The following is a 23,343-nucleotide window of genomic DNA, read 5'->3' on the forward strand; positions in this document are numbered from 1 at the left end:
AGCCTCGCTGAGGAGAGGATTCCTTCTGCACTTAGGCTCCGTTTACGGAGCCCAAGCGGAGAAGGAATCTGCCCCCAGGGAGCATTCTTTTCCCCTTGGGCTCCGTTTTTGCCAATGGAGCCCAAGGGGAAAAGAATCCTCCGCTCAGCGAGGTCCTTCTCTGCTTGGGCTCATTCACGGAGCCCAAGCGGGAAGGAATCGCTCCTTTCCCAGCCTCTTGTGGAGGCTTTGCTTCACAGAGCCTGGAAAGAGGGAGGAGAGCGCCCACCATCGCGCGATCGCGGGCGGCCCCCCTCCCTTTCCCGGCCTCTGTGGAGGCTTGGCCTTCACAGAGGCCAGGAAAGAGGGAGCAGAGCCAGGCCGCCTCCCTCGGCGGAGGAGGCCAAGCAGGGAATGGGCCTCGCTCATGCGAGGCTCCTTTCCCTGCCTGGCGTCCGTCGCAGGGAGGGCTGTCCCGGGGGCGGGGCCAAACCGGGGCGGGACCGTGCGGACCCACCCCAAACCGGGAAAGTCCCGCCCCCAGGCGGGATATGGCATCCCTAGTTCCACCAGTCTTTTTGTCTCTGTCTTGAGCTAGGTAAAGAAGGAAACAGCTACATGAATTTCTTGGCCACATGGAAAGCAATAAAAAGTTCCACCAGGATTTCAACACCTTCCACCCTACCATTAACCTCAGCTGGAACAATCCACACAACAAATTCACTTTCTTGACACAACTGTGAAACTGTGGAATTGACCTCCAAGCACCACACTCTTAATGAAAACCCAATGATCACTGCACATTTATTTACATGCCTCCTGTTTCCACTCAGAACACAATACCAATCTGTTGTTTACAGCCAAGGCTTCTGATACAACCACTTCTACTCAGACCCACAAAACAGAGACTCAAAACTGAAGGATTTACAACAGGTATTTCTCAAACAATACCCACCTAAGGAGGTGAAGAAACAAATCCACAAGGCAAGATTAATATCCAGGAAACATCTCTACAAGACAGAAAATGACAAAATGACAGAACATCCAAGTGGTGAACTGCAGTCCTCAGCTGAGAGACTACTCAAATCAACATGCTACAATCAATTCTGGATAACACAGCCCTATCACAAGCTCTGGGAGACAGTGCATTGTTGGATTAATACAGCCTACAAATTTTATATCACTACTCATTTACAACAGGAGACGTAACAAGGATGGTAATAGAGGGAAAAGATCCTACCAGAAACCCCGATGCCAACTCTGTCCCCACATCTACTCTGGGAGGTGTATTTACTTGTTCTTCCTCCAATGTGATATATGCCATCTCTCTACACTCTGTGTTGGGCAGACAGGACCAGTCTATATGCAGGAGAATTAACGCACACAAATTAGAAATTAGAAATGCAAGTACTCAAAAACCAGTTACAGAACATTTCAACCTTCCTGGAGGTAAATCCAGAAAGGCATTTACAGGTCACAGTCCTTGCACAAGGAAATTACAGAGGAAGACTAGAAAGAAACAGCTGAATTGAATTTAATGAATTTATATTCACAAATTCCAATCCATTAACAGAGGTATGATAAAAGACAATGGCTTCATGGCACACTGCATGTACTGTTACAAGAGTCCTCACTACTGCACATGAAACAAAAGGAATCTTCTCATATAGTTTTGAACCCAGGGAAACTGACTTTTGGTAACAAGATTTATTGCTTTCACACATCAACACCAATTGAGCACTGTAAGATCCCTTGTATCTCTTTACCCAGGCCTTTGAAAATTTAAGGCAAGGGAAATGATTTTCATCTTTGGGGATCCTATTACATTCTATCTCACTCCCACAACTGTATAAATATGATTTGTATGTGTGGCCTTAATACCACTTTGTGCTGTATTTGAAGAATTGAGTTTATATATATAAAAAAGCTCTTTCTAAAATAAAAACCAGTCTTAAAGATGCCACATATTTCCTCACCCTTTCTTACTCTCTTTTATGAATTTTTAACAATCCTATTTCTCATCCACCCCACCCCAAATCCTTTTCTTGGTTTCATGTGAAACTGGAAGTGACCAGAAAAAAATTCTGGTTTCATAAAACTACTTCTGTTTTTAAAAGGTGGTGGTAGAGTTTCTACTACAGTATATGGCAGGCACGCCTTGCTTTAGAGAATTATTACTTCTAGAATCATCAAAGAGCAGCAGTTCTAACTTTTGGGGGAACTTTCCCATCAAAATAAATTGGACAACGATGTAGAAATATGCTTGGTTGGACTGTACAATCTGGGGTGCAGTGGTAGGTGTATCGATTCCTCCTCCTGTTGTAGAGTGAGAAGAGAGAGATTTATTAAATCTTTTAAATCCAGATTTGACCATAACAGTTTCCCCTAATCCAAAATCTTCTAAATTTGTTGGACAGCAACAGCCATCGTGCAAAGAATGGCCATAGTTGGGGTTTATTGCCATTGTAGTCTAACATGTATGGAGGATGTCAAATTGGGAGAGACTGGGTGATAAATTCAGTCTTTTTCAATGCTACATGGTAATATGTTATTTTACAACAGTAGTTACAGGTATGTGGCCCTCCAAATGTGTATGCAGGGCTTAGAATTTTGTAGTAATTCAACATATTCCTTCTCTGCATTCTTGGTGGCCTTGGAACTTTGGAACTGCTTCCCTAGGAAGTCTAGGATGGGTCCTTCCTTGCTACCCTTGCGTGAAGAAATACAAAAATTTCCAAGAAGCTTTTAGGAAATACAGTGGACCCTTGTTATGCAATGGGGTTTGGTTCCAAGATCCCCCGTGTATAACAAAATCCATGTATGCTCAAGTCCCATTAAATATAATGACATAGAAAAATGGTGTCCCTTATAAAAAAATGGAAAATCAAGGTTTAATATTTGAAATGTATACTTTTTTTGAACATTTTCAAACCATGTATGCTTGAATCCGTGTATAAAAAATCTGTGTATAAGAAGGGCCGACTGTAACTGTGAGGTGCTTTAACTGTGTGTTGTGGACTTGTTAATGGATTTGTTGCCAATGGTTTTAATTTTACAGATAGCTTAACTGCATTTTACCAAGAGTACATTTTTACTTATGTGTTTGTATGTGTTTTTATACGTATTCATTTTAATTTTTGTTAAGCTCTACTGAGTCAGTTTTGAGGCAAAAGGATAGAGGGAGGAGGAGGAGCAGCTCACCAATAGCCTATGTTGACCATTCCCAACCCTTGCTCCATTAAGCCCAAACACATCACACCCACCAAATACTGTGATTTACCAGATGCTTGATTGGGGTGACTTTGTTTAACAAAACAAACAAACAACAGTATCATTCAGCAAATGACAATCTGTCCCTCAAACTCTATTGTTAGCAGAATAGCCAAAAAACAAAACATAACTTCCAAAGGAGAAATATAATAGCATTTTTCTGAAAAACAAACAAGAAAAAAACCTCAGTTACCAGTACAGTGAACCTTGCTTACTAGACTCCATGACTACACTTTCACATAGACAAGGAGAAAAATCAAAGATCAGTCTTAATCAGTCTTTCTCAACCTTTTTTACTCAGAGGAATCCTTGAAATAATCCTTAGGGAACCCCTACATAACAATTATAGCTATAGCTCAAAAAATGTTTACTTTTTTAAAATCATGAGCTATTAGGGTAATGAGCAACTTTTACCCACAACTTCTGTAATATTGGTTTGGGAGCAATTACTTGAAAGGATATATATTTTTGCCATCTTTCTATTTTTATGTACATTTTAATTTTAAAAAACAACTTAAAAATCATGAAATCCATGCCCTATGAGGAGTGGCTAAGAGTATGTTTAACATGAGGATGAGGATGTTAAGAGATGACATGATAGCAATGTTTAATGTTTAAATATTTGAAAAGACGTCATATTGAGGATAGAGCAAGGTTGTTTTCTGCTGCTCCAGAGACTAAAGCAATGTGTTCAAACTATAGAAAAAGTTTCTATAAACACTAAGAACTTTCTGATAGTATGAGCTGTTGGACAGTGGAATAACTGCCTCAGAGTGTGGTGGAGTCTCCTCCTTTGCAGGTTTTAAAAAAGAGGCTGGATAGCCATCTGTCAGGAGTGTTTTAACTGTATATTCCTGCATGGCAAAGGGTTGGACTGGATGGCCCTTGTACTCCAACTCTACAATTCTATTATTCTCTGTCAGAAACGTGCTATCTGCAAAGTAAGAAGTAACAAAAAAAATTAAGTATCGACTAATACTAATTTATTAAGAATAATATTCCAGGCTCTGCTTTTGGGAAGTAATATCACCATCTTATTACCTTACATAAAAACAGGAAGGAGTCAAACTATCTCAAATAACAAGACCATTTAACTGGTGAACTTAACAAATTGGTTCCTAGTGTTAGACTTCAAGACAGTAGTAACAATGACAAACAAAGACTCCTCCATCACACCATAAAACATTGCCTAATGAATCCAGACCGGCATGAAGCTACTGTAATTCAGCAAATAAGACATATATTCCACTTGACTCAGCTTTGTTACACTCCCTGGGCTAAACAATTGAAGTTGATTTTTCAGGACTGTTATCCTGATTCAACAGTACCTTATTAAATTTCACTATTTAATTAACCCCTCTCTTAATCCCAGGTTACTGTGAATCACAGTCCTTACTAAATGGTGCTTGGATCCATTTTGGCTAAAGGTTTTTTTTTAAAGTCTAACAAGGAAGAGGATGGTCCAAAAAAAAGAAGAAAGTATGAATTGCATGTACAGATAAAACACTACTGATTCACTTATTTGGCATACTTACACTGCAATTTTCTTCTATTCGTGGAGCCTACCACATTCCAGGGTATTCTCCCATCTATCCATTGACCAGATCCTAATTTGATTAATTCCAAGAATGGGTTTCTAGCTTATAACCACAGGGGAGGCAGCATGGACACCCACATTTCTTCAAAATCCCTACACCTTTCTTCCCTGAGCAAAGATGGACAGATCAATGACTTCACTGGGCTGAACTTGCCTTCCTGCATATTTATTTCCTACCAGATGGTCTGATGGCATCATTTAAATATATACTTACAAGCATCATACTTTATCTATGCACCTAGTTTTAAATTAACTGTGTTGGACACTCTCATCATACTTGGGCCACCCAAATTTAAAATGTCTGGCTCTGCATTCAGGTGACTGCATCATATGCTTTACATTATGCTGTGGGGCGTATAGGTGTTTTCACTTATTGTTGCTTAAAATAAAAATATATTCCATGGGTAGAAAGTATTTATTGCAAAAGCCAGTGTAGTATCATATTCCATCATAATGCCCCGAACATGCCCATTATTATCTGATCCAGTAAACTATGTAGGCTCAGTAGAGTTTGCTTAATATTTGAATAGGAAACTACCAGCAGGGAATACCAATGATCCCCAGACAGGGCTAGGGAAGAATCCTGCCTGAAATCCTGAAGAGCCATTGCTGCCAATCAGAACCAACAATAATGGGCTAGTGACCTGAGTCAGTATAAGGAGATTCCTATGATCATGTTGTGAATCAGCGAGGTTGATTGTGGGAGATTTTGCTTCACATCTCTAACAAGAGATCTTAGAACAGACATTCAGCTTACCTTTCTTTATAGGTAATATTGTGTGTTTCCAAGGCCTTGACAAAAGTTTGAGCTGTCAATCAGGGAAGCTCTAGAAAAGTTCAGAATATGACATGTCCATGGTCATTTCCATGGCTGAGCAGGGACTGAAACCCTGGTCTCCCAGAGTCATAATTTAGCACTCAAACCACTATGCCATATTGGCTCTTCAATGTGATTAGATGCCATAAAGTAGCAATGCCTTAACCATATCCTTATTGTACAGGACATTGGGAATTCTTCAGTCTTTATCAAGGGAAGTGTTTATCTTCTCTCCTTTCTGATAGTAATACTTTTTTTTAAAGTTAGTAATACTTTTTTTAAAAAAGATACTATCCTATAGCTTTGTGTTATATTTGGTTGGGTGCATGTGTGGTTATCAGTTGGTCATCACAGTGTAAAAAACCACCTTGTCTATGTCCCTAATTCTGGGACAAGAAAGGTTTACCTCTCTAAAGAAATCTCCTGCAGGATTCCGGTTCTAGAAAACTAACAAGAATTTCCTCCCCTCCACTCATTACTCAACACAATGAACAATTTCTATGTGCTTCCTTCATTTCTTTCAAATAAGATCAAAGGCAGGAAAAGTTCAACTTCTCCCTAAAGAGCGACAGTCATTGCATTCACAGAGTTGCCAAGTAATAATTGCTGCTTTTATAAAGTGAAGTGCTGAGTGGGTGAGAAAGGGAAACCCTTCTTCAGCATAAGACCCAATAAGCACAGTACAGCATTTCTTGTATGCTAGTAAATAGGAGAATAAGACATTTACTCCGCCTCTTTCCCTCACTTTTCTTTTAAGAACCTACAGAGAAAAGTCAGCTATTCTTTGGAAAATGTGTCTGTATGTACCTACAGTATGTATGTATGTATGCATGCACATGTATGCACACACACCCACATAAAGCAATCCTTGTAGATCAAGGATGGGAAATATGTGGCCTTCCAGACGTTGTTTGACTGCAGATCTCATTGTTCCACACCATTGGTTCCTCATGCCTGTTGCAGATAAATTCACACCATTGATTTAAGCTATACAGTCTTAAACTATTTACATAAAGTAAGACTCTGTAAAATTCTATAGGACATACATCTTAATCTATATGGTAAGGATAAGGCTAAGATTGATTTCTATGTGGCAACTACATCTTGAACTATATCAAGACATTTTTTCTGCCTCAGGCAAAGGAGATATGCCATCTTTCATCCATGTAAGGAAGCTAATTGAACTGACCACAGAAACATCAACACTGGCAGAGTGGTAATTGAGCTCTACTGTCTTTGAAGAAAGCAGGTTATTTTAGGAATGGAAAGTACACAAGCTGTATTTTCCAAACCTTTGCCATCTCCCCACCCCATGCCAGTGAGTCATTCTATCTCATCGTAAAACTAACCTGATGGAGCATTTGCATCAGACATATGCTCCAGCTATAGTGCAGCAATATTCAAAGCTGAAGGGATTTCTAAATCAGATAAGTGTTCCTTGTATGAATATGTGAGCATGCATTATATGCCATTTCTGAATGAACACAACACAGAATATGGATTTTCAGTATTCTATCCCATTCCCTGCCATGTCATTTACCACCTCCACCCAACACAGCAGTTACCATTCTGTGGACACTGAGCATTCTCAGTTCTCACTGAGCAGCTTTTGAGGGTGTCATCAACTTAGGATTTCTTTTTCACCTAAAGTGTTTGGGTTTTTTTTTTGTTTGTTTTTTTGTACTTCTGTAAACTTTGGTATCCCCCCCCCCCACAACCTCTCCACATGCTGAATCATAGAATCACAGAATCATAGAGTTGGAAGAGACCGCCACGACCTTACTTTACAGAGGAGTGTCTTCTATTTGAAAGATTGTCCAGTGTCCAAGTTCAGTTTCAAAGTAAATTGATACTAATGTTAATTTTAAAATCAGCTGTATGCATAAACCCTACACAAATTACTTTTAATAGCCATACCAACTTAAAATGCTGAAACACAAAATGACTGCTGATGTGATGATGGACCTATGTGATGGTGGACCAGCCTGTAAATCTTGCTCAGTTATCATCCGGGGTGGAGAGGAAGGAGGGAAGCAGGTAAAAAAGGAGGGAGGGAGGGGAGGAAGGAGGAAGGTGGAGGGAGGGAAGGTGGAGGAGGCAAGGGACCTTTGTCTCCAATGGTGGCACAGCTGCATCCGTGCCACCATTGGCTGCAATACAAGCTTGCCATCTGCGGATTCTCAAATCTATGGGTGGCAATTTTGCAGATAAGGAGGACCTACTGTATGATCAAGAAATATGCTATGGCCCTTCAGAATCCCATTATATTTTCAAATGAATACTATGGTCAACATTGCAGAGGTGAAGCACATAAGCTAGCAAATGAGAAAATATATACACAGGTAAATAAAACAATGGGTTGAAGAAGACTGGCAGATTGCAGTGGCCTCTGGCCACTCCAGCCCCAATCTTCTCCAATTGATTGGGGACTGCAGCAACTGGATGGCCCACTCTGAATGCAGGCTGCCGCCAAGGTCCCAAATGAGCTGCCAGCAGTAGCAATTTTTTCCAATCCTTTTGCCAGCAGCTTCAGGTCACCTTAAGTGGCCTCAGAGTAGCTTCCACTCGATCTGAGGGCATGTGTTATCTGCACACCGTGCCCCCAAAGTGGCCAGAAACTGTACCTTTTGGCCCACCTGCTTTGGGCCAATAAGAACAAAACATTAAAGAATGTGGTTGTGTTATGTGTGTATGTGCATTGAAGGAGGAAATATATTAATATGACAGGTTAATAGTATGTTGTGAAAACAGAGTATGGTTTATGTCAAGTTGCTAGTCTCATCAAGAATAGATCCACTGAATCAATGGGATTTACCAGGGTAATTTACCATTTGCTAATTGATTCAATGGGTCTACTCCAGTTGACACTAGCAATTGGCTATAGGTTGATGGTCCCACACTTTGCTCTTTCAAACTGAGTGCTTTTTTTACATCATGGCCAGGTTAATGTCTCATTTAATTACTTCTGCATTGAAAACTTTCATGTGAACTATGATTAAACCAAGAACTCTCTAATTAATCTTAGGTTGCTTTCCCATGAAACATTAAACCTTGTCTTATATTATAGGAATGAGCAAAATGAGCCAGTACAAAGTGATGAGGAGTGAAATCCATTATCCTGTGTCCCCTCTCTACATAATCAAAGAAGGGGATTCTTCAGAGAGGCAGGATTCAGTTCTGTCTTAGCAGATCCTTATCATGTATTTATGTGCCAGTAATTGTGGCTGAAAATAGGGTATAGTTTGTTAAACAAACCAGTAAACCAATCCAGACTATAGTTACCATACAGTATATACTCATATATAAAATGACCTCATGTATAAACTGAGGGCAGGTTTTGGAGCCAAGAATTATGGCTTCTGATATGACCCATGGATAAGTTGAGGATAAAACCTAGGAGCATGTAACAAAGGATGTAAAAAATGAATCAAAGGAAAACAATGCCAAAGAACCTACAAAAATCTGGCAGGCATACTGTAGCTGTGCCCACCCTAAAAGCTGGATGGATGAGGAGGGAACTATGGTCAATAATAGCTGTGTGATGTGTGTGGGAGTTGACCAGGCATGAGTGGAACTAAGAAAACACAAACATGTCAAAAAGGATGGAAAGGCAAAACAAAGAAAATGGCAGCTAGATTAGCAATGATTACAGCCTTAAACTTTAGTATAGTAACTTTGCCTGATTTTAACCCCAAAAAAGCCTGATTTCTCTTTGCTGGAATAACTGAATAAACATTGGAACTGTTCTTAGGTGACATCATTGGCATAAACATCATCTGTACCATCCACAATCCATTAAATCATTATCTAAGGTCGATCCATGTTTGTCTTCATAGATGGGATTGTCTTTTGTGCCATCTATAGCATTGTTAATGCCACATTTCAGGAATGACTTCTTCACTATTTCTGGTGTTGAATCCCAAGAATCCTTTACTCATTTCATTACCAAATCAATATCTGGTTTCATCAGGTTACCTGCTTTTGTTAACTCTGTTTGACCAGAACACATCCATTGTTGCCATATATTGCACAGTCAGTCCTTGAATGCCTTGTTGAGACAAACATCCAAGAGCTGCAACCTCAGTGTTATGCCACCTGGAATTGCTGCTCATGATAAATCACTCCATTTTCTTTGCTTGGTCCTTGACATCTTGAATGGTATGTGCATTGAACATATCCCACACCAATAGGAACAATTGTGATCTTAGCCTCATGCCTGGTCACCTACCCCACACACTGCACATCCAGCCAGCCATTAGGGTGAACATGAACAGTTATGCCTGCTGGAGTTATTTAATTCTTTGACATTGTTTTTCTTTTAAATATTGTTGCTGGGCTCAACTTTGTGCCATGTGCCAGACAAGATAGAATGACTGTGAAATCGGTCTTTTCATCAGTGCTTGCAGTTTGATCAACAGGCATATCAAAAGTCATTGAGATTCCATCCATATTACCAACATTAGCAATATCAATGTTATTCTTTTCTCTCTGCTTTATAAGAAATGTATAGTACAGAATGACCTTTTCATTCAATTAGGCAGCTTATGTGAGATCTTTGTTGGCTGGTGAAGGGACAATTCATAGAGGTTCAGGAACAGCATACAGCAAGCAGTTGATGCTTTGAACTGTGCAGTGCCTTCGTTCACTGAATGTTTTAGTTATTTTGCCAGCTGAAGCACCCTTATCCAAATGCTAGATCAAGTCACAATGTTGTCATTTTGTCTGCATTCTGTGACCTGACCATTCAGATTCTCTTGTAATTTCATCAAAACATACAGGTTTGCAATGCAGCACTTTCCTTGACATCCAGATTTTTGCAGTGCATCTCTTTTTTTCTCCAGTCTCTTACAATTTTTTAATTGAAGCCAAATTCTCTCACATCTAAAGAATCATTGGATATCTTTGTATGTTCAATAACTTTTAGTTTGAATAATGCCATGCAAGAAGCCCTCATTTTCTTTTCAAAGCCCATTTTGCAGAGAGCAAGAACTAATTGTTCTATTTTAAAGTACTATACAGGCATAGTACCACTTATTTGGAATTCTGAAATCCGAAAAATATTCCAAAAAGCAAAATTGTCCACATGGGTTGCTAAGAGAGTGGCAAATTTGCTTCCAGTATAGTGTACACAAGCTGTTTCATGTACAAAATTATTTAAAATATTATGTACAAAATTACCTTCAGGGTATGTTTACAAATTATATATGAAACATAAATGAATTTCATGTTTAGAAATTGGTCCCATCTCCAAGATATGTCATTATATATGTGCAAGTATTCCAGAATCTGAAAAAATCCAAAATCCAAAACACTTTTGGTACCAAGCATTTCAGATAAGGGAGACACAACCTGTATTATTAATGTAATGGATTGTAGGCCTGTGCTTGGATTTATTGCAGTATTAAACTAGTTTAAATGAAGGCCTTAGCACCATCTGAAACTTGTTTGTAATTTGCAAGCATCAAAAGCTCCCTCAAACCCACCCCTGGGTCCCCGATCTGGTGCAATCACTCTGATGGTCCCTGAAAAACCATCCAGAATAGTCACACCATATCAGGTCACTGGGGGGTGTAGTGAGGGAGTTGATCATTGAAAACTCAGGCTGTCGTACTTCGGACACATCACAAGAAGGCACAACTCATTGGAAAAAAACAACAATGCTAGGAAAGGTAGAAGGAAGCAGAAAAAGAGGAAGTTTTCATGCAGATAGATGGACTCTGTTAGGGAGGTCACAGGTATGAGTTTGCAGGAACTAAGCAGAGCAGTGGAGGACAAGAAGTCTTGAAGATGTCTCAGCCACAGGGTCACCATGGATGGAAATCAACTCAAGGGCAGTTAACAACAAAAATCATTGAAAACCAATCCAGTGAATTCTTCCCAACTTGGAGCACTCTAGGGCCTTTCCTCCATCCTTCTCTCCCAAGCTGGATGAGGCAGCCTCAACAGTTAGAAAACCAACATCGCTCTACATACATAAACTGAACCTGGTTTTTAAGGTCAACTTTTTACCAAATTTGCTTGATTTATATTTCAGTATAAATTGTGATTATAAATAGGATTTCTAACAAAAAGCCAAAAAAAGTAATATGAAACAAAATCCTGGGTTTTGTTGGAAGATTTTTGTATTCTCTTTCCCCCTCTTTAGATAGATAGGGATTTCCTGCATATAAATCCCCCCTCTCATTTAAACTAACCATGTGATTTAGGTCACTCCCCCTTTTAGAAAAGAGCTAACACTCGATAACGTACATTTTCTTGACGATTTTCTCCTGCACTGCATTTTCCCATTTTCTTCCTCTCTCAACTTTCTTTGGAAAGCTGGTGAGATAAAGGCCCAGTACAGACTACCCCAAAAGGGCCATCTGCCAGCACTTAGTTTTGCTCCACGGGGAATCCGCAGCCTGCAGACCGTGGGACTTCCCCACGGAACAAAAAGAACCCACAAAAAGCGGGTTCTTCTTGCAGTGCGATTATGATGCTGCAGTGTGCCAATGGTGCACTCGCAACGTCATAATGGCACAATGACGTGTGGACGCTAGGCATCCTGCACATAACAATGGCGGCACCCACCTGTACAGGGCACCACCATTGTTACACCCTCATCATGTGCTAGGGTTGAGGCACGTGTGGGCAGAGCACCCTCGGCCAACCCCTAGCACATGTCGAGGGCACCCAAATAGTCCCGTCTGTACTGGGCCAAAGATTTCTTTTTACCTGAACTATTCACTAGCTAGATTAGAATATAGCCTTCATGTATATATAGATTAAAACCATTAGTAAACTTTTGTTTGAACTACAAGCTACTCGTGTTCTGCTACTCTGTTAAAGTTAGACCCTAACAGGCTTTGCTTTCACGTTTTTGATATTTAAATATTTTTGTTTCCTTAACAAAGGCTGAAGCCTTAGGAAACTTAAATCACCCAACAGTTTCCCTCATTTCCCAACGACTCTAGAGAAGAAGTGCGTGTGGAGCACTTAAAAACAAAGATTTACTCATATTTCTAATTATTTATGTTAGGAAATACTTTCTACCCATACTCTTCTGGTCTGTACAAACATCTATCTATCTATCTATCTATCTATCTATCTATCTATCTATCTATCTATAATAATATACCAACTTCCTTCAAACACAGGACCCAAGGCAGCTTGCAACAAATTAAAACAAAGTACAGCTAAAATCTTATTATACAAAGGTTTTTTAAAATTAAATAAATAATTATATTGCATACTCAGTACTAATAGCATGAGACAAATGCAAAATTCTACAGTTAGGCCACAAAAACCAAATGCACAGGTAGAGGGTGAGGGATATTTGGCTTAGCAGTAGTATATGTGAAAAACATTTTAGGATTACTGTTAATCATAAACTGAACATGAGCCATGCTCCAAGGCAAACATTTTAGACTGCATTAACAGAAGCATAGTTTCCAAGCCAAGGAAATTAGCAGTCCTATTATATGCTATGCTAGTCAGGACTCAACTGGAGTACTGCTGTTAGTTTTGGATGCTTCATTTTAAAGAGGATATTTACAAATTATAGAAGCTTCAAAGAATGGCAACAGGTATGATAAGAACTATAGAGAACAAACATATGAGAAAAAGTTGAGGGAGGTGGGCATGTTCAGCTTGGTGTAGAGAAGACTAAGGGATGACACTCTTTAAATATCTAAAGGGCTGTCACAGAGAAGAAGGTGCAGATTTGTTTTCTGCTGCCTCAGAGGATAGGACCTGGTCTAATGGTTTTAAGGTATGGGAGGGTATATTTTTATTAAAATTTCATGTCAGCAAGAGCAGTTGGACAATGGAACCAATTACCTAGATGAGTGGTGGGTCTCTCTCTCTCTGGACATCTTCAAAAAGAGGCTAGACAGCGACCTGCTGGGCATGCTCAAGTCTACCTGGTGTTACTGTTTTGAGCTGGGGTATCATAATTTACCCTCTAGAATCTGAAGAATCAGACACAGAGGTGTCAAAGTGACAGACATTTATGGTTTCAGCTAATGGCAGGTCCCTCAGTCTGAGGAATTGGGGGCTGAAACAGCTGGGGGGGTCCACTCCCCAGCAGGATGTGGCAGATGTCAAAGATGCACCTCCTTCCTTTGAAGATTACAGAAGAGATAAGGAAAGGCTTTGTAAGTCCCAGTCTTTGTTAAATAGGAATCACTGACTAATTAAGCACCTAATGTCCAGAGACAGCTGCCTATAAATCTCCCAGCCACCTCCCTGGTGTCTTTGGTCCAAGCAGACGGGCAGCAAAAAGCATCCTCTGGCTGCTCCAGACACGATTGGCCCAGGACTACGCAGACCATATGGCCTGCTCTCAAAGTGGGCCACCTCCCAATCCCAAACCAGCCACCGCCAGGACAAAATTAAATCTGCTCCTTTTTCTGGTGGCTTCAGGCCGCCTTTCATGGTCTTGGAGTGCCTTCTGACTGCTTTGGGGGCATGTGTCATCTGAACACCACGTCCCCAAAACAGCCAGAAGCTGCTTTTTGTGGCCAGTCTGTTTTCGGCCTTTGTTGATTGCATCAATCTTTTCTTGGTGGCTGGTAGCACTCTCAGCACTCCTGTACACTTGATGTTGCAACTGATGATGCTGTGGCTTGATGCAATGTCTTCTGGACTGGCTTGCTCTTGTTCTTCTCTTCCTTTTGCTAGATAACCTGCAAATGGCTTGGGCTTGATGGACTACCCTACAGCTCTTTGCCGTACAACCACTTGACTCTCTGGTCACTTGCTGACTGTAGCACAGGATATGAACTCTCTGGTCACTTGCTGACTGTAGCACAGGATATGAGGGTTGGCATCTATGGCTTATGCGGCCTCTTCCAACTCTATGATTATGTGATTAAAGGCACAAAGTTAAAACAATTTGAAATGCATTTAAAATATAAGTTAAAAGATGAACATTACATTACATTAAAAAAAATCATTCTCTCACATGTGTTAAGAGCCAAAAGACTGTCTGAAGAAGAAAGTAGGGGCTGCCAAACCTCCTGTGGAAGAGAATTCCGCAGCCTGAAGTGACTCACTAAGAAAGGAGTAAACACTGACGTTGACTAGCTTAAGGACAAGCCAAGCTTTCACAGTTTTAAGTTGATTTTAGGTATGTATGGGCAAATGTCTCATACGTATTTTGCAGAGATAATATCCTAATAAGGTTATAGATACTGAACACTAGAGAAAACATGCAGAAAGCAACTATAAAACTGACTGAACAAAGAAACAGATTTTACGGCTAACAGAAAACGAAGACATAGGGCTCACATCTAACACCTTAGTTCCATTTTAAAATTATGTTTTGATGATTTTAATGGAATTTGTCACCAAGTAATAGTGGGTTCACATTTCATGAAGCATTTGTCACACCTATATCAGTGCTAGTCTAGCAAGTAGATTCCTTTAAACACCTACAGCCTGTGAGCACCAATTCTGCTTATAAATATGAATTTTTAAGGAGGGGAACCTTTCAAACTTTAATAATTAGCTACAAGATTTAAGTGTGCTATGGAACTATGCATAAGTACCATGCCTGCTTCATTGTTGCTTTAAATTTTAAAGGCAGTTTTCCTTTCTTCCTCACCAAGTGTTTACTGTTGTCCTTCCACATCTGAAGTTTTGACTTTTGTTGGTTTACTTATGGTTTTCATTTTATATGTCCTCTCTAGGAATTTCTAGGTCCCCCAGTCCAACTCTGCCAGAAGTTGACCAGAGTTGTGCCAGAGAACCTAGAGTTTCCTAGAGAAAACACTTTTTGAAGGATTTGTAGGTCCTCCAGCATGATTTCGTGATCAACGTCTGACAGATGTTGCCCATAAAGTTGCACTGAAAGACCTTTAGATTCCTAGAGAGTGTCCCCATTCAAAGAATAGTGTTCTGTTTTTATTCATGGTTTTTCTACATTCACAGGGGTTCTTCACCCCTAACCCCAGAAAATGTGGAGGGACCACTTTATTATCAACTTATGTGAAGTACAAGTTACTGGCAGTATGGATGTGAAAGTGTGAATATAGTTTCTAGTTGCTGCTTTCAGATGTATCCACTTAGCTTAAAATGAGAAAAAAAATAGTTCTAATGGTTTAGCCCTAGACTTGTCAGATTATTTAAGAGCTCAGGATGGAACAAGGCCACTAAACATTTATTTTTCCATTTATATCCCGCCTACCAACAGGTATAAATTTCAGCAGGATTTCTATTTCTTTTTTTATCCTATGTTATGCTTTTAAAAAGCCATATGAAATGCAGAAATTAAACAAGTGGAACTTTTCTCACTGACATGTTAAGAGGTGGCAAAAGCAAATGAGGAAAGCCAGGAAAAAACACTGGAAGTCATACCTTACACTGAATTCACTATATACGCGCACGCGCGTGCACACACACACACAATTCAGTGAGAGCCATCATGTATTGGCTTGAGTGCTGGACTGTGGCCCTGGAGACCTTGGTTCAAATCCCTGCTTGGGGGACCTTGAGCAAGTCACATTCTCTCAACCTCAGGGGAAGGCAAATGCAAACCCCCTCTGAACATATATTACCCAGAAAACTCCCATGATAGTTTCTCCTTAGGGTTGCCATAAGTCAGAAATGCTGATAAGAAACAACAACAACACAATAACACAATGAAACAAATTAACATGTTTATTACGTAACAATAACATCTGCAGCATAAAATGATTTCTGGAAGAAAAATTCAGTGCTAATATGCCAACATGGCAGGACAGAACTATTACTTACAATAGGGTTCTATATAAGTCTCTTCTGACATACATATGTGGCTGAGATTGCTCCACTAATCACAGTGGGCATTAGAATCATAGAAATACAGAGTTGGAAGGAACCACAAGGGTCATAACTAAAATACACAATACAGTATGCATAACTAAATATGTAATACACAACTAAAGTACTCCTGAAAGATGGCCATTCAATCTCTGCTAAAAGACCTCCAAAGAAAGAGTCCAGCACTCTCCCAAAAGTCTGTTTCACTGTTGAATTGCTTTTGCCATTACAAAGCTGTTTATCATTTTTAGGTGGACTACTTTTTCCTGTAATTTGAATCCAGTGGCTTGTCTTCTAGTCTCTGGAGCAGCAGAAAACAAGCTTGCCCCTTCTTTACGGGACATTGCTTCACATATTTAAACATGGCTATTGTATCACCACTCAGTCTCCTCTTTATCAAGACAAATATCCCTGGCTTCCTAAACCATTTTTCGTAGGGAATGGTTTCCAGATCAAGTCTGGACTTGTGCCTCCACATCATTTTTGATTTATGGCAACCCCTTGCAAAGGGTTTTCTTGGCCAGATTGTTCAGAGAAAGTTTGCCTTTGCCTTCTTCTGAGGCTGAGAGAGTGATTTTCCCATGGTCACAAGTGGGTTTCCATGGTCTTGCGGGGATTCGAATCTGGATCCTAGCCCACTGGTCAAACCACTGCACCGCACTAGCTCTCTGTGGCTACAAAACTTCCATGCAACTGTGTAAATTAAAGATCTCAGATAAGAGATCCAACTATATGTTCAATAGCAGAGCGGTGGCTTTAAATTACAGTACACATTTTCTAAAGGAAAGTAATCTTCTTCCATGAAAGTCCTTCACCTACAGTGCAAATAGGCTGTAGTTCTTTCTAGAAACTCATTAACTTGTGCCAAATTTAATTAGTTTATAGGATGATTGTTATTTTACCACTCTGATCATTTTTAATTAATCCCTTTAAGGCAGCCACAAAGTTTAATTGAAAAGTTCTGGGCCACATGAAACATATTGAAAAATTTTCACACTTTCTTATCATGTGGTATATCTTTGTTAAAATTAATCTACAAATTATTGCATAATTAAATAATTAAATTATGAAATGATGTCCAGAAAGGACTGTTGTTTACACCAACTACAATTCAAGTTCATGAAGGTTCACAGTGAAGGGTTCTTGAGGAACCATCTGCCCCACAATTATGACTTGCCCTACTGCTAAAGATGAAACACATATAGTCTTTGCCTCCCCGAGAAATATTACTGATTTTCTACCAGTACCTACTGCAAGGGATGTTGCTTTGGAAATGTACCAGTGATCATGCACACAACATGTGCCTTCAAGCGGCTGTCAACGTATGGCAACCTCAGAATGAATGGATCTTTATTACACCCATAGACCAGCACAACCTCATGAATTTCATAGGGTTTCTTAGGCAAGGAATACTCAGAGGTGGTTTTGCCAGTTCTTTCCTCTGAAAGACATATAGCCTACAGCATGCTTAAGGACAAAGAATTAAGGCTACAAGTCTCAGGAACACTTTTCTTCTGAGCACTGGACTCATCACTTCAAAATAATATGATTTTTATCTCTTCCTTCCCCTCTTTTGCTTTTGAGATTAGTGTATATTTAGAATATTATTTCATGTCCCGTTTCCCCTAGCCAGTCTGGTGTCCTTTGAATCCTGAAACAGCTCCCTTTTCTCAGTGGAAAAGCTTTAGACTGTAGTCTTAGAGCAATATCTTTAAAGTGCTTCCTCAAGGATAATTTTTGGTTGGACATTGGGTGTGCCAGGATCATGGCAATCTGTTTGGTGATCCCTTCCAATCTAAACAACTGGATTTTCTAGCCAATACTACAGTCATCACTAAATCACAGTCAGTGATGTGAAAGACTGCCACTTGCATAAAGACAGATTTCTAAGATTAATTTTACATTGTTTTCTACACTGAGTATGTTTGCATGTGCATGGATGTACATTCCAGGAGGTTGGACTGGATGGCCCTTGTGGTCTCTTCCAATGCTATGATTCTATGATTCAAAGTCCTCAGTATCCCCAGGGAAGATGGGAAAGATCCCGCCCCCTCTGAAATCTTGGGAAGACACTTCCAGTCAGTGTAGACAGCTGGATCCATAGTTTTTCGGGGGGGGGGGGGTTGTGGGTTTTTCGGGCTGTGTGGCCATGTTCTAGAACATGGCCACATAGCCCAGAAAGCTCCTCCCCCCCCCCCCACAAAACCTATAGTGTCGACAGCAATTACCTGAATGGACCAGAGATGTGACTCAGTATAAAGCAGGTTTCTGTGCATTTCTGATATAGAGTTCAGGCACTGGGGGAGGAACTCTCCTTAAACAGGAAAGGAAATACTTGCTTTTTTTGATCTCACATGTCAGAACAAACAGTCTGTCAAGACTTTTCTTGGGGTGGATGAGAAATTTGCAGTTTTTCTTCATGTCCTATGTCCTTAATAGTGGTATAATTGCCTTCTCTTATAATGTGTAAGTGGGATCTTTTTCCATATACTGACCTGCCCCACTGTGGAGACATGATTCACTTACGGAGAGCTGTGTAGAGCTGTTTCTGGACTAGATCATCTGGAATCCTCCAGCCACCATGGGCACTGGCCATGCTGGCTGGAGCTTTCTGGGAGACAGAATTCAAAGAGTGCCTTTTCCAAATTATAGAGTACAAGGATTTTCCAACAGAAATTCCCATCCACATCAGGAAATATTGAAAAGCATCCTATAAACTTGATGAGGGGTTTAGTTCTCCATTAGCTTGGATAAGGGAGCAAGAGGGAATGACCAACATAAGAGTGTATTTTATCAGCAGTGAATGAGGCAAAGTATAAGTGTCCCCTAATTCAAATCTCCAGACTTGTCTGGGCTAACCTGGTGCCCACCAGATGTGTTGCACTCCATAGTCACTAACCAGTGTGTCCAATGTGTCATCCAGTACATTTGGAAGGGCACCAGACTGAGGAAAGCTGAGACAGGCAAGTGTGTACACGAAAGTATAGGCTCACACAGGAGAACTATTGGTAGCAACTGGTTTACTGGTGTGAAGAGCTCTCCACATTCATGCACTCTTGAGACCTGAAATTGCACTCTTGTTTGTACACTCTTTATAACACCAAGGTGTGGATGAGTGGGTTCCTTATTTGGTCTCTCCACAAGTGAGAAGAGTGAGTCCTCATGGCAGGATTCTTTTCCCTTCTCTCCTTGCAATACAGTTCCCTCTGAATCACACTGATACCAACAAAGGAGCAACAAGTAAAATATGTTTCTATGCCAACACAATACAAAATACATACGATTCCTTCACCAAATCACTAGAGCTGTATTTGAGATTCTCTCCATGTGAACACAGCTTTCTGTTCAGGACAAAAAGTTAATTATTACCCAGGCATTAAATTATCCAAATTGCCTCTTAATTGCATTTTAACAAGTATTTTGCTGAAAAAAAGAAATGTTATCAGCAGTGCAGTGTGGATGTAAAAGTGCTCCATTTTAGAAATAAGAAGAGGCACCACTGCAAAATGATTCAACTATTCATGCTTCCGTTTAATAAGAATATACTCCCCCTGAGTATACTTGAGTAGCGATGAATAAGGCAACATTTAAAAACAGATATTTTTTGATGAAAATTCCTCCTTTACCTTTTGTAGACAATTGGACTCGGGTATGTTTTACGTACATCATATCATGCAACATTATATTACTGAAGTAAATTGCAAAACATGTCACTTCTCTTGATAAACAGTTTTAGTAAGCAGGATAAATTGCATCAAATAGTTCCCAGGGTATGATCCTGCACATGGAGTGTGGCCATTAACTGCGAAGTCAGTGGGCGTATAGGACTAGAACGCACAAGTTCACTGCTATATTTGGTTGTGGGATTGCAAAGAACAGCAGATAGCACAGAAAGAGACACACTGAAGAACGTGGATCAAATCCGGTCTCCCTTCTGACAACTTGCAGAACTTCCACGAACTTTATTTGCGTGAGGATTTTACCATCTGGAGGCTTTCGTTTTTAGTACCACTTGTGGCTCCATTTCATCACGGATCGTTTATGTACAGAAAGCCAGTGTGTTGTAATGGTTTGAGAGACCAGGGTTAAGATCCCTGTTTGTCTGTGGAAACCCACTTGGGCAAGTCACACTCTCTTAGCCTCAGAAGAAAGTAAAGGAAAACCCTCTCTACAAATCTTACCAAGCCTTCTCCTGATAGCTTCACCTTTGGGTCGCCATAAGTCTGAAGTAATTTGAAGGCACAAAATGACAACGTTTACATCTAACCTCCCTAGATAAAAACTAATGATTCTTCTATAGGAACACAATAGAGGTGCAACTCCATAACTGACATACAATGCTTGACTATGGAAAGCCTCCACACTTTGGACTCACTTCTGCAGAGCAACAGACGGACCAGATTTTGCAGAAAGTGCCCAGACATTTGGAAACCTTAACTATGGGCCGCTGAGCTCTTCCTTCGCAGGTCATTTGAGTGTGACACTGTTCTTATTCTCGCCATCTGGCTGATTAACTGACAATCCCGGCTGCAGTTCTAAAGGCGATTTAAGACCAGAATCCTATGATGGGAGAGAAAAGGAGGTTCCCCCTTTGATAGTTTCCATCTCTCTCTGTGTGTGTGTCCCTTCCAGACAAACACCCAGCAAAGCAACCGCTCTGTGCATGCAGCCTGCGTGAGTGTAAACCCTCCATATAAATAGCCAGATTTCTTTTAAAAACAGACGGAAACCACCCCTAGGAGAACCCCAACCTTTCCGGCACCTCTCTCTCCCCTTCCCATCCCCCCAGCAGCCAGGAGGACTTCAGCCCCAGACAAAAGAAGGTGTAGCAGCTGCACCCAGAGCCAGGCGCCCAGGGGTCCTCTGGGAAGGAAAGATAGCAGCCTTCCCCCGAAGGAGGCATCTATGCCAACCTCTTTCCCCGCAAGAGGACGGTGCCCTATATCTCTCTCTTTCTGAAGAGGCAGAGAGGGAGAACAAAGAGTGGAGGCGCCTTCCAGCTGCTGGGAAGGAATCCCAAGGATCGCGGCGCTGCCAGAAGGAAGGCAGACCAATCCCGGGGACACAGGTCCTCCATTTCCACCTCCTCCTGTCCAGGGCGATCCCAAAAGGTCCTCCCTTTGGAGCATCACTCAGAAGCATGCATTTAGATACACACATTGGTGGTTTTAAATGAGGGTGACTCCCTTTCCAGGAGCTGTCCCTCCATTTCCACCTCCTTCAATCCAGGAGGAACCCCCAAAGGTCCTCCATTTGGAGCATCGCCCGAGGTGGTTCTCTTTGTCCAGGAGCTGCCCCTCCATCCCTCCTCCTTCTGTCCAGGAGGAATCCCAGGAGGGCCTCCAGTTGGAGCAGAAGCACTCTTGGGCATCGCTAGCAGGAGTCTTGGGGTCCTCCTTGGCGGGGAGGACCTCTGCTCACCTGGACATAGAGGAGGAGAAGGGCAGGCAGAGGGCGGGGGAGGGGCCTTCCTTCCTTCCTTCTTTCTTTCTTCCATTCTTTCCTTTCTCCCTTCTTTTCTTTCTTCCTTTCCTCCCTTCCTTCTTTCTTTCTTTCCGCTCTTCCTTTCCTTCCTCCTTCCCTCTCTTCCCTCTCTCTCTCTCTCCTCTCCCCCAGGAGCCTTACCTGTCTGAAGGGAGGTGAGGTTCCCGGAGGAGGCCGCGCCTTCTGTGTCCTCCTCTTCCGAAAGCGGCGACGCCTCTGGCGCTCCTTCTTCCCTGGGCTGCTGGAGCCTCCTCCTCCTCCTCCACTCCTTCCCCCTCATTGGCGGCGGGGGTCTCTGGCCAAGCCCCTGCCTGCCTCCTCCTCCTCCTCCTCCTGCTGCTGCTGGCGAAGACGGAGGGGCCGGGGGCTGCTGGCTGCCTTCCTGCCCCCGAGCGGAGCCCCAAGGCAACGCTGGAGGAGGGAGAGCAGCAGGAGGCGGCTGCTGCCAAAGTTTTCCCGGCTCCTCCCAGAGAGTGCGCCCTTCCTCCCCAGGGAAGAAAGAAGAAGGGGAGCCTGCTCCAAGGCACCCCGCAGGAACCAGCCACCTCCAGGCCGCTCTCCACGCCCCGGCCTCCTCCAGCCTAGGGACCCCTCGGAAGGGGCGCTGTGTCGAGAACTCGGGGGCCACAGGGAACTACAAACTTTCCCGTCTTTTTTCTTTTCTTTCTTTCTTTCCTTCCTTCCTTCCTAGCCTGCTGTCCCTCCCTTGCACTGAGCCAGGGGCAGTTAACATCTGTCTCAATCTGGGTGATTCCTGCAGTGGTGGTGTGGACTCCGTGCCCTATTTTAGGTCCAAAACACTCGCAGAATTAATCCGGATTGGGACCGATTTCATTGCCCTGGCTCAGTGATAGGGACCTCTGGGAGAGTGGTTTTGTGAGGTACTAGCCTATTCTGTCAGAGAGCTCTGGGGCCACCATAAACTACAATTCCAGGATTCCCTATCCTGGACCAGGGCGAGTTAAGCGGTCTCAATCTGGATTATTCTGCAGTGTGTTTTGGACCCTGATCTCTTCAAGCCTTCAGTCTCCAATTACCATGAATATTTTTTCTTCCTAAGATTCCCTTTTTTAACCTAATAAACTTTAAACTTTCTCTAACCCTTTCCCCTATTGTCTTCTGTCCTTTCCTTTCATCTGTCTTCATTTTCTTTCAACCTCAGCCTCTTAATATTTATCTTATTTTATTTTTATCTCACCTTTCCTCAAAAAGGGACCCAAGGCGCTCACAATATAAATCAAAAACATTAAAACAACATTTTTAACCTCTCTCTACTTTCCTTTAACCCTCCTCTCTTTCCTCATGACAGGCGCGTATTTAAGAAGAGGAAGGAAAATGCAACAAGTGAAATGCTACTATTAAGATAGGTGGTTCAATATGGGATATTTACATGCCTTCATGTCCTTCCCAACTT

General features: G+C 41.5%; 1 protein-coding gene and 1 pseudogene across 3 annotated transcripts in view; both read right to left on the minus strand.

The window, feature by feature from the left end:
* The window catches only part of TMEM200A (transmembrane protein 200A), a 77,392-nt gene extending 55,118 nt beyond the window's left edge, over positions 1 to 22,274 (minus strand). For all 3 annotated transcript variants that reach the window (XM_042446946.1, XM_042446944.1, XM_042446945.1), the window contains exon 1: positions 22,071 to 22,274. The gene's annotated coding sequence lies outside the window, so the exon portion shown is untranslated. The remainder of the gene's footprint in view (positions 1 to 22,070) is intronic.
* LOC121920154 lies at positions 5,793 to 5,911 on the minus strand (annotated as a pseudogene).
* Positions 22,275 to 23,343: the final 1,069 nt, after the last annotated feature.

The sequence above is a fragment of the Sceloporus undulatus genome, chromosome 1 (assembly GCF_019175285.1).
Source record: "Sceloporus undulatus isolate JIND9_A2432 ecotype Alabama chromosome 1, SceUnd_v1.1, whole genome shotgun sequence".
Classification (NCBI taxonomy): Eukaryota; Metazoa; Chordata; class Lepidosauria; order Squamata; family Phrynosomatidae; genus Sceloporus; species Sceloporus undulatus.